At 43.7% G+C, this 14,903-nt stretch overlaps 1 protein-coding gene across 1 annotated transcript in view; it reads left to right on the forward strand.

Annotated features, from left to right (window-relative positions):
- Nucleotides 1-1,085: 1,085 nt before the first annotated feature.
- Nucleotides 1,086-14,903, forward strand: part of CPQ (carboxypeptidase Q) — a 404,327-nt gene continuing 390,509 nt past the window's right edge. Inside the window, exon 1 of the mRNA XM_028534004.2 lies at nt 1,086-1,227. The gene's annotated coding sequence lies outside the window, so the exon portion shown is untranslated. The remainder of the gene's footprint in view (nt 1,228-14,903) is intronic.

A 14,903-nucleotide genomic window follows, 5' to 3' on the forward strand; every position in this document is an offset into this window, starting at 1 on the left:
AAACTTGTCCTTTACCTCCAATAGGAAAAAAAGTAATTCCGTGGAGTTGGATTTAGCACCACAGACACGGCCCTGGAAAGGTGGGCCAGGACCAGAGTTCATACTTGATCCGGTGGGCAACGGGGTTAATAAATGTTTAGAGAGATTGTTAACTGAAGGGTATGTGTATGTAGATAAATGGACATTGCATAACTTGTGCTTTTTCTCCCAAGTGAGCATGTGGTTTTCTTTTTAAATTAAAACTTTTTTTCTGATTAAGAGGAGAGATCTGAATTGCTTCATGTTTCTCAAAGATAACCGTTTGTATTTGATAAGCGTATTAAAGAAATGAAAACTTATCAAAACATAAACCGTTGAAAATACCTGAGCACACTCTTTGTGGCCAGCAATATGAGCGACCTTTTGAGATAAGCTACACGGGGCAGTAATCAGATGAGTCTCCTTTCTTCTTGGGCACCTTCATATAATTAATGCATCAAGTGAAGAGAAATGACTCTTCCTGATCCCTATCTGGCTCATCTCCTCTGCCTTTCATCACTGGCAATCCTGAACCAGCAGGATGGGAAAATAACAGTTTAATCGCTCACGCCTCAGAGACGTTTGACAGCTCACAAAGCTTTGAGTTTCCAGACGCCGTTAGCCAGGTTCATTCAGCGCCACCGAAACCGATAGCATTTTCCTTTCAGCTTCACAATGCCTGGCTTTCCTGCGTGCGTCGCCACTCTAAAGCACAAAACACCTGCGTCAGCGCCTTGACCCAGCCTGTGCTTGAAGCTAGAGCTGCTGGAATACCCCGCGGCCCCGAAGCAGTAAGGGCCCGCGGGGGTCGGAGGGCGACCCGCGAGTCCCGTTCGCCTCCTTTGTAAAGAAGCAAGGCCACGGGGATCGGGACCCAGGGCGGCACTCAGTTGTCTAGTAGGACTCAGAACCCAAAAGGTGAGGAGCCGTGGGGTGGGCCTGTGGCCCTAAGATTCCCCGAGTCCCAATGAATGCTACCCGCCCCTTCCCCCTCCTGGGCAGTGTTGGAGGTGGCGCACCGGTCCCTCCCATCTTCGCCCGCCCGGCCAGCTCCGCCCTTTGACCCGGGTCCCGCCTTCCCGCCTCGGCGCAGGGGGCAGGGCCGAGGACACAGGCTGCGCGAAGGGCCGTGACCTGAACCCTGGCCTGTGAGCCTGGCCTCGGGCACCGCTGCTGTCCCCTCCGCAGCCGCCCAAGAGGCCGGACCAGGTGCGTTTACCGCCGTGCCTGTGGGCAGCTGGGCCGAGGCCCCGGCTCCTCCCGGGGGGCGGGCTGAGGCCGGAGGCGGCCTCGGGGATGGGCTTTCTAGGTTGCTCATTTTGGGGAGCGACTGATGGACAGGGCTGGGAGGCCACTGGGAGACTGGGGCCTGCGGCTTCCTTGACAAGGGACGCACCCGGCCCACAACTGGGAAGCCTCCCGGCGTTGGGATGGAGCAGGAGGCTGCCCAGCCGCCGCGAGTAGACCTGGACCGTGCCTCCTCTGCGCCGCCTCTCTGTCCCCTCCTCTCCGGGCCCAGTCCCACGCCCCCAAGGAACTTCCCTCTTTCCCCAGTCTGGAACAAACTCCTAGCCCCCCAGCCTCCAGGGTGCTTTATCTGGTTCCCTTTCAGGTTCTTTCCCCTTGCACTTTCACTTTTGCTGCCGTCCAGGCTCCACTCTAAGTTCGCTCACTTGTCAGTCCTCAGTAGGACTCAATGCGTAATTGAAGAAGGAGTGAGGGCCAAAAGGCAGAATGGTGAAGTGAGGAATGAGTCAGTGAATGAGTGAGAACACCTGAACCAGAGCTGAATGGAGGAATGCCTGAACGGATACAGATACATTTCAAGTGGAGGCAGTGGACACAGGCTTACAACTCATCTTCTGCTAGTTTTCCAAAAAGTTGTCCATGTTGTACTTTTGTCAATGGAGTCATTCCGTTGTGCAAGCTACTTAAAAGGAGTTCTAGTTGATGCTGTTTAAAAAAAAATAATGCCAGAAGCACCCTCTCGTTTACATTTTAGGTGGATTTTTGTATAGGTGTTCCTGAAAACAAAATATGCTTAGGCTTTTTCTTGCTTGTGTTTTGTTTCTGCTTTGGAATTCTGGAGAGTCATTGTCACCATATTATTTATCGTATTTCAGAAAGATAAGTGTGAATCAAAGGTAGAACCACGTGACCCTGCTCTTAGTAACTTGTTTGTAAAACCAGACATTTCTCTTGAATGAGGATTATGAAGAGTCCTGTTTCCCTGAGACAGGCACTGGCTACCTTGTGAGTGACTGAAGGAGGCTGACTCTAGTACAGAGAGGAGAAGAGATACATTTATCTGTGTGTAGATACTCTGGAAGTTACATAGGCTGAGACTGTTCTAATTCGGTTGGTCACTGCATCAGCTCTAGGTTTCCAGACCCAGTTCTGGAAAAGCTGGATGACTTTGGACTTGTCACTTGATCTCTTCAGTTCTTAATTTCTTAATCTCCAAGATGTGGGAGGTTGTGGGTCCCCTTCCAGAGTTACACTTCTAGGACACAGGTGGCAAACACAAGACCCGCGGGCCGAATCCGGCCTCCATCTTGTTGTATCCAGCCTGGCACCTTGTTTCTAACCGGCAGCATTGCCAAGCTCTCGCTTCACTGTTAAGGAGCAGTTACGTTTATACAGTCCTAAAATTACATTCAGCCCTGTGAAGGCAACCAACCATGAGGCTGATGTGGTCCCTGGTGAAAATGAGTTTGACACCCCTGTTCTAGGACTTTCTCTATTACCAGGCTTAAAAGGTGAAATTGCAGGTGATTTAATGAAGTTCTATTTACCTCAGCTGCTCTGCTTGGGAGTTCTGCACAATCATGGCCCTCCTTTCTTCTCTGCACCTTGCAGCCACTCCCCTTCCTCTCCATATGTACTACAAAAGGACCTGGGAGCTCACTAGACTCTGGGCTGGTGGAGAGAAAGAAAGGGCAGGGTTTTTTATTCTGCATTGCCACAGGCTGCCAGTCCTGGGTCTAACTTGTTCTCCATGCAGCCCAGACTGACAATGCCATATATTTCCATTATATCCAGGGAATTGAAACACCATTAATTTGCATGCACTTGAGGTTAGTTATCATAGATCACAACATTGTGGAGCTGGAAGGACCTTAGAGATTTTTTAAAAGCACTTATGGCATTTCACATACCTATTAAAATATATTTTTGCATGCTACATTTAACAAAAACAATGTCCCAAACAAGTTAAGTTGAATAAAATAATGTTACCTACTTCAGTTACTTCAAGTCTGTTGGGCAATGTGGAGCCAAACACGGTGCTTGGTGAAAAAACCCAACTTTCTCAGACATTTTTTCCCAAGGAGCCAATTATGGGTTCATATGTTGTTCATCCATGGAATGTAACAAAGTTAGTATTTACGGGGCACTGCCTGCCTGCTAAGCATTGGTATATTTATTTATTTATTTATTTTTGCTTATATTGCCCCATGTAATTCTTAGTATAAGCCCAAGAGCTGAGTACTATTGTAATCCCTATTTAACCTTCCTAACTAGAAACGGCACTTGAAAAATGTGAAAGTCAGGTACTCAAAACACAGGCAGATGGACGCAGGTTCTCTTCCCCAAAGACAGACAATTCCAGGATACTCTCTGGGGCATTGTGGGTAAGTGAATTTAGGATGGGAGCCTAGGGCTGGAATGATTCAGATCGAATTACAAAGAACTGGTCTTTATATCATTTTGAAAATTATTGAATTCCGTTGGGGCTTGCATGCACTCAGATACTTTGACCTAGATGCTGCAGGTGCATCCTAAGTTTAAACACATTCAGATTGACCAATTTAAGTAGTAGAAAATGGGTGACATGGAGAGCTATCTTTAGTGAGTGGCACTTAAGGGCTGTGAGCTATGAGTACTGAGTAATGTTGTTTCTTGGGCTAGCTTGGTGTCCTTGGTAAGGCACTGCCTCCCAACCTGTTTCTTAATGTTAAATATTTGAATTTATTCTGAAATTATTGTAAAATTATCACATATTAAGTAGAATACAATAAAGTTATGTAATATACAATGAACACTATGCTGCACTTCCTGATGATGCCAAAAATGTATCTTCTTGTGTCTGTACATGCCTATGTCCCCTCACATACCAGCCTCTTTCTTTATAAGACCACAGCTCCTAATGCAGGCAAGGTGCAATGCCTGCATCCCTGTAATCCGGGGACTCGAGTGCAAGATGAGTTTCTGGGGCCTTCATAATTAACTGACAAGAGCGAAAGAGGGGCTCATAAAACAAGGGGGAAATTATTTTGTTTCTTCTTTGTCAGTCAAGTTTAGCTTCATGGAAAGCAGAGACCAATTGTGGCCACCTGAAAAACTGAGAGCTGATGCCAGTTTGATTTAGCTCAGGAGGGTGAAATTTTATGCCCCGAAGGCCGGTGTGATGGAATAGACCTTCTCATTGCTCACAATATTATGGGGGAAGAACATTAAAGCAACGATTTTTGTTTTCCCTGGAGCCAGAACTTTAAAAGGTACTTTATTCTCCCCCTACCCTTCCTAAACCACTTAGCTTTTAAAAATAAACAACCCGTTCATGTGTTTGCTATAGCCAGGTTATTAGTCCTTCCTCTTTATTCCCGAGCCCTGCTTTTTTCATGCAGTAAAGAAGTTGGACTGATGTGCTTCTAGATCTCTGGAATTTCTCTTTAGTTATTTTATTCAGCACATATTAGTTACAGTAACCATTTTTTTGAGAGTGTACTCTGTGCCTGATAAAATGAATGAGATATTGAGTTTACGTAGGAAAGGAAAGTGACCTGTCCAAAAATAATGATACCGTGGGTGATGTGAAGTAATTGCTACTCACTCTCTCAGGAAAGAGATATGGGGAGAGCTGAGGAAGACTTCACAGAGTGGGTGAATTTGGAACTGGCATGTGAACCTAAAAACCAAGGAAAGGGAGAAGGGTGCTCCAAGCCAGGAGAACTACCTGGGCAAGGACAGGGGGTGAGTAAGACCATGGCACTCCCAGAAAGGGATGGTTTCCGTAAAGAGGTCTTGTGAGGTTGGGGCCAGAGCATGAAGGTCCTTGAATGCTATGCTGCTTGGATTGTATGACAGCCTACATCATCTTTTGTTTTTGCAAGTGTCTTTAAGCTGAATTTTTAAGCAAACGATGCTATGTGGATTTTCTTTAGAAAATAGCTTCATGAGTAATGTTTCAGAGGAACTGATGAGGGAAAAGCCAGGAGGCCAGAAGAAAACGAGAATGTTCTTGCTATAGTCCAGATGAACTAGGATGAGGATGTAAACTAAGGCAGGTTTGAGAAATATTCAGAAAGTAGAGAAGATAGCATTTAATGACTAGGACATGGGAAAGAAGGTTGAAAATAATTCTGAGATTTTGGAATTGCTTGACTAGGTGAACAGAGATACCACTGATGAGAATAATAGAAATAAGATGAGGAGGGGATTTTGAGAGAAAGACCATGAGTAACTGCAGAACATTCAGGAGAGACCCCCAGGATACAGCCTTGACTACAGCTCTACTGTGACATCATACAGTTGAGACCTGTCAGAGGTCATGACAAGTCCTCAGTCTAAACAGACAAATCATCTCCCCAAATCACAAAAAGAAGGAAAATAAAACCACACTAGACTTGACTAATGACCATTACACCATATTTAAGGCAAGTTTATTAGAACTCTAATTGCTATGCAAGTTCCATGATGGAGAAAAGGGGACAGGTAAACAGTGAGGGGTTATTATAAGCCAGCAAGATAAACCAAAACAGAGCAACACAGAGGGGAGTGGTTGAAAGGAACACAGAAGAACAAATGGCAGGAGTGTAGCGGAGAGGACGGATGAGGAAGGACACAGGTATAGGCACTTGAGCTGGCTCTTCCAAATAACTATACTTCTTTAAAGGAAGGATATCACAAACTTCAATTTCTCATTTTATTCAACATGTCAGGAGAGGACATATGGGAGACCGGTCAGAGGTACTGGGCAGAGGGTTTGATGTTATTTTGCAGAGAAAGTGTTGGGAGACTTTGAACTAAGGGAAGAATAACAAAGGAAGAGTAAGATACAGCGAAAAGGATAAGGATTGGGAGGAATTTTCAGAACACTTAACAGACTCAATGACAGACAGCTGCTAACAAAGGCGGTAGGCTGAAGCAGTGCTCTCTTAGTGTTGTGACATTACACTTGCTTGGAAAAAAGAATTTATTAGCTTAGCACCTTGTACTTAAAAATGTTTTTAAAATTTGATTGTTACATGAACCTTCAGAAGCAGGTGCATCCAGGTGCTGTTACTTTTCTTTTATAAACTACAAATCTGGGTGTTTAGGAGGCTGAGTTTGCATCAGATCTGATGTCTAGAAAGACTTTCAATCCACTGTTTTATTCATTGTATCAGAGCCTCGCATTGCCTTGGAACCTTGGCCTTTTACAGTGTGTGCCTTCCATCCTCCACCATGTCACATGGTGTAAAGGTAAAGGGGATGATATTTGAAGGCCAAGAAAGCCAGGATCTGCGAGGACAGAGGCAGTGATGGAAGGGGTTCCTGGCACCGACTCTGCTACGAGCAGTAGAGCTGGCCATGAAGACCTGTGTGTGTAGAATATCTGTGGAAGTCAGTGACACTTTCAATGTAATGGAAGTCTACAATCTAAAACAGTCTTATGAGTAAATCTTCTCTGAGGCAAATATGCCCTCTATAAAGTGAACTTAATCACTCCTTAGTATACTGTCTGGATAAATTCAGATTTTAAAATAAAAGATACATTTGCAGTAAGCTGCGTCTACATTGATTATGTGGTATGCGAAGACATTTCTGACTAGAGCATCAGATATGAAGATGGGGACTGGAGCTGGGTCCCCTGATTATCAGAAACCATTTACAGCTTATTGAACATAATGATTTGCAGTTAAATTCATCTAGCTACCTTGAATGTTTATGGGGCACCTATAAGTAGGACGCTGAGTAGGACAAAGCTCAGCAGGGAAATGAAGAGAGAAACCCAGCACTTGGACTGCCCCTGGTCTGAGGATGGGACTCATGCAGATAGTACTGAATGTAAACTCACCAACACAGTGGGGCAGCATAGGGAGACCAGAAAGTCTTATAGGCCTTGAGTTCTACATTATTATTAAAATGAAACCAAGTATAGGCTGTGGTTGGGTGTCTCAGTTGGATAGAGCATCGTCCCCATGTGCAGAGGTTGTGGGTTTGATCTCCGGTCAGGGCACGTACAAGAAGCATCCAAGAGCGTATAAATAAGTGGAACAACAACAAAAAAATCAATGTTTCTGTCCGTCTCTCTTTCTCTCTTCCTTCCTTTCTCTAAAATCAATTTTTAAAAATGAGGCCAAGTATAATTCAAAGCAAAAAGTGTTAAATTAGATCCAGAATTATTTTGTGTTGATAAAAGGTAAAATCTCTGAGGAAGACAGGATAGTTGTGACTTTTTTATGGACCAAATATTGAAAAATACTTATCCTCAAAATATAAAAAGGAAATGGTTACAAGTGAGAAAATGACCCAAACAATTTGTAGGAGCCCTTAAGAAGTGTTGTTTAGGTGACAAATCAAGTAGACAAAAGCCAAATGGCTATATGCAAAAGGCAAATGGTAGTATTTGAATAATGTAACTAATGAGGTTCAAGAATATAATTTATAAGGGTGAACAGGGATATAAAAAGTTTCAAAATATGATATATTTAATATTATTCAAATATTATTATATGGATATATGTTTATAATATATATGTATGTATATCTATCTATCTATATAATCTCTTAATTGTGGAAAATTTATTTCTCCCGTGAAACATTTATGGAAGATGGTAAAAAAAAAGCCAAATGAAGATGTAAGTGAATTCCAGAGTCCTCCTGGTCCTGGGCCTCAGTCCTCTGGTTTAGCTCACTTTGGAGATGATGAAAAGAAAACATCCTCTCTTTTTCTTGGTCGGACTGTTCATATAATTCATCTTCTACCTTTGTATATGTGCTCTTTTTGTGCCTGGAATCATTTTGAGATTTTTTTTTTACTATCATCAAAATACATGAATCTGTGACTCATCTGAAGATGCAGTTGTTACACTCAGTTGTGTTCTCAGTCAATAATGCTGTATGTGTTCTACTGCAAAACGTGCTGCCTGAAGTACCCTGGCTGTACTTTTGTAGGCTTTTCTTTGCATTAGCTTCCCTGAACTAAAGCTTAAAGAAAACCAGCAGCCATAGGAATGACTGAGTAGAGATGAACGGAGGATCGCGAATACCCACTGAAGTCTTCAAGCAGAGAGCAAGTTGTGGAGTTCAGCACTGTGCTGACTCCATTTCCCTACCCACTCAGGTCAAATGTTCCTGGAGTTTACCACTTAAACTAATGATGTGCTAGCACCCTGTATGCTCCATAGTTTAATGATTTAGAACATGGGCTTTAAAGTGGGTTTCAATCTGAGTGCCGGCAATACCCATATGACCTTGGACCAACTACATATCCTTTCTATGCCTCCGTTTGGTTATCTGTACCATGAGGATAATTATACCTGGCTGTGGTAGGCAGAAGAGTATCCATACCCTAATCCCCGGAACCTGTGAATATGATAGGTTATGTGGTAAAGGAGAATTAAGGTTGTAGATGGAATTGAGTTTGCTAATTAGTTGATCTTAAAGTCGGGAGATTACCCTGGGTTACCTGAGTGGACCCAGTTAACCGTGGAAGAGCGGCACAGAGGAGGAGTCAGAGTGCTAGGGAGATGTGACTAGGGAAGGATGGCGGGAGAGCTGCAGCGTGGCCAGCTCTGAAGATGGAGGAGAAAGGCCATGGGACAAGGAGTGTGGGTGACCACCAGATGCTGGAGAAGGCAAAAATCCTCCCCTTAGCATCTCCAGAAAGGAATACGGCCCTGCCAACACTTTAATTTATCTGTTGAGTCCAGTGTTGGACTTCTGACCTGCAGAACTGTAAGAGAATAAATTTGTGTCGTTTAAGTCACCACGTTTGTGGTAATGTATTACAGCAGTGATAGAAAGCGAATGCATTGCCCTCTAGGTTTGTTGTTAGGGTTAAGAAATGTAGACATGTAGGATAGTCCTGCCATGTGGCCAGTGCCCTGTCAATAGTAACCACCATCATTCATTGGTACTTGAGTTTCTCTCCTATCTTTGCTCTTTTGTCATAGTTGTCTTGTGATTGCACCAGATTGTGCCCTCCCCACAAGAATGGGGTGCCAGGAGTTTCTCCCTGTCACAAGAGTCTATAATCATTCCACAACAATTTGTAAAACTGCTGCTTGACTCTTCCTACCAGTTTATGGCTCCAAAGGGCTCTGCACAAGGGTGACCTGTGCTGTGACTCCCTGGGTTTACCTGTCTTTCTAGATTTGAGGGTGGTGGTTTGCTTGGTGCCCTCCACTCTCTGCTGGGTGCAAGGAACATTGTACATTTTCAGGTTGTTCCATTATTTTGTTGCTGTAAGGACAGGAGCGATGACTCCCAAGCTCTTTGCATGTTTGGGCTGAAGTCAGAAGTGAGGGGAATGCTGTCATTGCCCTGTGGCTGTTAGGAGCTCTGTATCTCTACACTTGACTTCTTTCTGATTTCTCTCCTCTGGTTTTCAATTCATCGATTTAATTCCCAAACATGTTCTTTCTGTGTTTTCTATGTTGGTTAATGGTACTCAATCCATGAGAGAGGAGGTAATGTGATGTATCTGAAATATGTGGTTTAAAACAGGCTCAAAATCTGGGAGGTTATCCTTAATTCTCCCTTTCTTCATCCTCCAAAATTAATAAGTAACCAAATGCTGTAGTTTCTATCTGTGATAGCTCCTGAATGTTTCTGTCCCCTCCTCATCGTTTCTATGATTGCCCTCGTCTTACCCCTTATTATCTCTTGCCTTGGCTAGGCGGAATCTTTTAAACCACTTCACCCTCCACACCGCCTCATGAGTTGGATCATAGGCTGGCTCCTGTTTCTTCCCTTCTCAGAAGGCCTATGTCTTGAGAATTTGTCTGTGGAATAAGGGCTAAACTCGTAATACAGCACTCAAGGTTCTGAAAGATCTGGCATTAAGACAGAACTCTAGCTGGATTTCTAGTACATTTGCTTCCTGCGTTTGTTTGCTAGGGCTACCGTAATAACAAAGTACCACTGGGTGGCTTAAACAGCAGAAAGTTATTTTCCCACAATTCTGGAGGCTGGGACTCTAAGGTCAAGGTGTCAGCAGGCTTGGTTTCTTCAGAGGCCTCTGTTCTTGGCTTTCAGATGGCCCTCTTCTCGTTGTTTCCTTACCCTTTCTTCTCTTCATGCACATCTCTGATGTCTGTGTGTCCAAATTTCCTCTTCTCATAAAGACCCCCATCAGTTGTATTAGGGCCCACCCTAATGCCCTCATTTTAACTTAATCATCTCCTTAAAGGCCCTGTCTTCAAATGTAGTCACATTCCAAGGTACTGGAGGTTAGGACTTCAACATCTGAATTTTTGGTGAGTAGGACACAATTCAGCCTATGACACTGACTGTGTCCCCCTATGCATTCTGTATGTGTGTGTGACATCACATCGTGAGTGCACGTCATGACCCGTGAAGCTTTAAAAATACTGATTCTCGGGTCCTGCCTAGCTCTCTAGCTTCTGAATTGCTAGGGCTGAAATGGGACTGGGGATACATGTACTGTATGTATGTGTTTAAATTTCTCCTGAGTGCTTTATAATCCTCCAGCTTCCCCAGATTTTTCACCATTTCTGGGAAACATATTATAAAGGTTCACACCTTAGCTCATGGTTGTTCTTTAACTAGAAATACCTTTCCCATGTTACAACTCTGAGAATTCATATATCCTGCAAGGCTGAGCTGAAATACCATCTCCTCTGTTATTTCTTCCTGTTCTCTCCTGTGATAATCCACATTTTATCATCAGTTTATTGTAAATACATGACAACTTATTTCCTTCTGTTTTGTATGACAGTAATTTGCCTTCCTCTTTTACTAGCTTCATGGAGCAAAGGATGACATATTCTTTATTTCTGTACATGAGCATATCCAAAACAGTTGCAGTTGCTCTGAGCTTAGTAGGTAATCAATCAGTGTTTGTAGTATAAATAAATGAATGAACTCCTTAATAAATGCTAGTAATTTTCTTATGATTTTGTACACAGTGGAACCCAGTGGACAAAAATAGCTTATCAAATATAAAATGAGTGGCAGCACTTTTATTCTTATATTAAATATCTGTAACATAATGCATAAACAATGTCTTTAATATGTATTTCCAACTTAGGACTTGAAACATTTAAAAATTCCACTTGAAGATGGTATTTGATAAGAAGAAGAGGATCCAATGAAGGCATCATACCAATTTCTGATAATGGCATTTTTTGTGTGTGTTGCATTTTTCAAAGCCCAGTATAGCTTAATTCTTAAAGGTGAATGGGTTTCCCCATTTTTGGTATATCGTTGTTTAACCTCCCAATCCAAGTGCTTCTTTATGGCTGGTATGTCTATTAGCTGAGTCAGTAAGCTGTATTTTCCTGGTCAATGAATAACAGAAACAATCCTTGAAATAATTATATCAACTAAGACTTCTACATCTGAATTTTTGGGATCTACATCAGGGATCCAGAGTGTGGCGTTTCTTCTTTTGTGAGTTTCCCAAAAACTACTAACACTTCAACTCTACACTTTGCAGAGCTGGAATAATTTCCTCTCTAGTCATTTCTCCAAAGCCTTTTGTGAGCCAGGGCAGGCAGTAACAGAGATTGGCAGGGGAAGGACTGTGACTACTCACGGGGGGAAGAAGGAATCAGCTTGGAAAACACAGATGAGCTTTTGGATGTGGAAATTTACAAGGCTCAGAGAGCCCTGAAGCATCTCTGGAAGCTGAGCCCAGCAGAATAATGGGAGGCTGTGCGCTGGCTTGGCATTGGAGTCTGTCTGGCACGGAGGGCACTGTAAACAACCTTCCAAGCATTTGCATCTGCATACATGACATTCGATTCTCAAACCGTCCAATTAAACACTTGTCAATGGAAGGAATGTTTGCTTCCTCAGCTGACGTGGTGTCAGCCTGGCCTTTCTGGAGGAGAAGCAGTTTCAGCTGATACTGTCGTCTGCTCTCCTTTTGTGGACCTGAGCTTGTCCTCCTTGTTCGGAGAAAAATTCTTCTTGAAAGCCACGGAGACTGTGCCAAGCTGTGGACCATGGGATTAGGTTAGATAACTAAAGAAAAATATCCAGGCTGTGAGCACTTTTCAAACCCAAGAAAACCTTCCCCAGGGCTGTAGTTTCTTTTGTACAGTTCTAAACACACAGTGCTTAAAAATTATAATAAAAGTGATAGAAGCTGAGAAAAAGAGAAAAAGGCTATGCTGATACATTAAAAAAAATACAATTCTTGTGAGGACTGAGTTTATTTTTCACATTTCAACAAATGCACATCAAACCAATGTTAATATTGGGGGCGTGCATGTGCAGGATGTGTGTGCCCCTGTCCTTGTCCACAGACACAGACATGCTCTGTCATAAGTCACAGTGACTGGTTTCAGACACATGATGTAGGGACAGTGTGGAAGAGAGGAAGGAAATAAGGCAGAAGAACTCAATTTCAACTGTTCTTTAGAAAAGTTCAAGTGTATGAGGAAGTGGGAAGTGTGGTGACTTGGGAGTAAATTTTGTGATTCTGCTACCATGAGTTCTCTAGTTCACAAAGTAGGAAATGCAATAACAGGAACATCAGAGGTTGTTGTCAGGATTAAATAAACTGATCCACATAAACTGGTTACAGTAGCACCTTCCACTTTGTAAATGCTCAAAAAATCTTAGCAGGAGGTTGAAGCATTCCTCTGAGGAGAAGAGAAGGAGACAAGGAGAGGGAGAAAAACTGGGGAGTTGTCACACTATGGGTAGAGAACTCAGCTTTGGAAAAGAGGGCGGGCAGTTCTTTCACTGGGACAGGAGCTGAGGAGGACCGAGTTTTGAGGTGAGGCTGAAGAAAACCAAGGCCTCTCATGGTCACAATAGTGTCTCCTCACTTGTGTAGACAAGGAGAGCTTTTGTTGAGCATGAGGGGAGTAGGGGTGGAATTTGGGGCTTAAGGAGAATGGAAAAACTTTGTAGCAGCTGTTCTGGGGGATTTGATAGGGGTCAGCTGAAGATAAATATAAGGGTTGCCAAGCAATACAGAGGACCCAGTTGAGATCAGACAGCCTGTCTATAGTCGAGACATTTGACACAATTATGTAAATTTCAATGGTGGTATCATGCACCCTGGAGCACGGACACAGAAAATTCAAAAGGCCCTGAACTACGATTAATCTGAAGTGGAGTGTTGGGTGGATAGAAGTACAGACAGACTGGAGGTGAGGAGGTGTCTTAGTCATTCCCGTCTGCTCTGACCAAGGACCACAGGCTGGGTGGCTTGTAGAAAACAGAAGTTTATTTCACACAGTTCTGAAGGCTAGAAGCCGGAAATCATGGTGCCAGCATGGTCAGATTCTGGTGAGGATCCTCTTCTGGGTGTGCACGCTGCCATCTTCTCATAACTCCACGTGGCTGAAAAAGAGGGTGCAGGAGCTCTCTGACGTCCCTTTCATTAGGGCACTAATCCCATTCACCCGGGCTCTACCCTCATGGCCTCATTGCCTCCCAAGGACCCACCTCCTAATACCATCACGTGAAGGTTAGGATTTCAACATATGAACTGGGGTGAGGGGGAGCACACTTGGTTCATTGCAGGAGTCTCTTTGCCCAGATAGCCAGCATCAGTTCAGCTGCTACTCTAGGCCACACGTGTGCTGAGTGATGGGGATAGGAGGATGCAGAGACACATGTCACTTCAAAAGCTCAAAAGCATTTCTTGAGCTTCTATATACTGGGTGGATCATTCCCATGACACCAATCTTTTCTTTGAAAAGCTTTAAGCCTACTGACACAATCTGGGTAATTTTGATTCAGATTGTGGTAAACTTTGAAAGGAGGTAAGCAGAAGGTGCTAAGAAATGAAAGTGGACATCCAACACTACCTGGGAGAAGAGGAGCCAGGTCTGGAAAAGTATGCTGGAGGAGATTGTGCCTGAGCTTGACTCAAGATGCTTGTAGGAGAGCGGGGGTGGTGAGTGGCAGAGAAGGAGAGGAAAAAGCAGAGCAAGGTGCTTGATTTGTTCAGGGCAGGTAAGACAAGGTTGTAGAGACAAGGTTGTCAGATTCTGATGACCAGTTCCAGTCTGTGTGGGTTTCCCCCACCCCACCCCCACATCCAAGCAATTCTCAGACAGCAGCTAGGTTTCTTACAAGTCAACTCAATGCTGACACTACTGTTAAAAAAATAAAATACAACCAAATAAATTTAAAGATAAAATTGGATTTACTCAGTCTTTCATGGATTGGGCAACATCCCCTCTAGCAAATAGAGAGAAGCCCTGAAGAGCTTTAGAAAAAGAAAGGCTTTCAAAGGCAGAAGCAGGCGGGGGGGGGGGGGGGGGGGGGGGGGGGGCGGGGGGGAGTAGGACAAGGAAATATTTATTGAAGAGTGGATTGTTTCAGGCAAGACCACTGCGGGGTGGGCCGTGGGGGCCTATGAGGAGGCAGGTGTCCTCACTAATGCTGACCAGGAAATGCCTGACTGTTTAAGATTACATTCCTGGGAAGAAAGGTTGACACTGAAGTTAGATTACCTATTCTCAGTTTGGTGGTGTGGGCTTAGCACAAGTGACACTATTTTGGGCTTCAGTTTCCATGGTTGAGGGCTTCACACACGGCCCTTCCACTCAGATGTCAACCACCAGTCCATGGTGTTACCTGTGCTTCTGACCAACTGGCTGTAGATCAGAGGTTCACACAACCCTTTCCTTGGATTTGATTAACTTGCTAGATCTGCTCCCAAAATTTAGAGAAACATTTTGTTTACT

Source organism: Phyllostomus discolor, chromosome 7, assembly GCF_004126475.2.
Source record: "Phyllostomus discolor isolate MPI-MPIP mPhyDis1 chromosome 7, mPhyDis1.pri.v3, whole genome shotgun sequence".
Taxonomy (NCBI): domain Eukaryota; kingdom Metazoa; phylum Chordata; class Mammalia; order Chiroptera; family Phyllostomidae; genus Phyllostomus; species Phyllostomus discolor.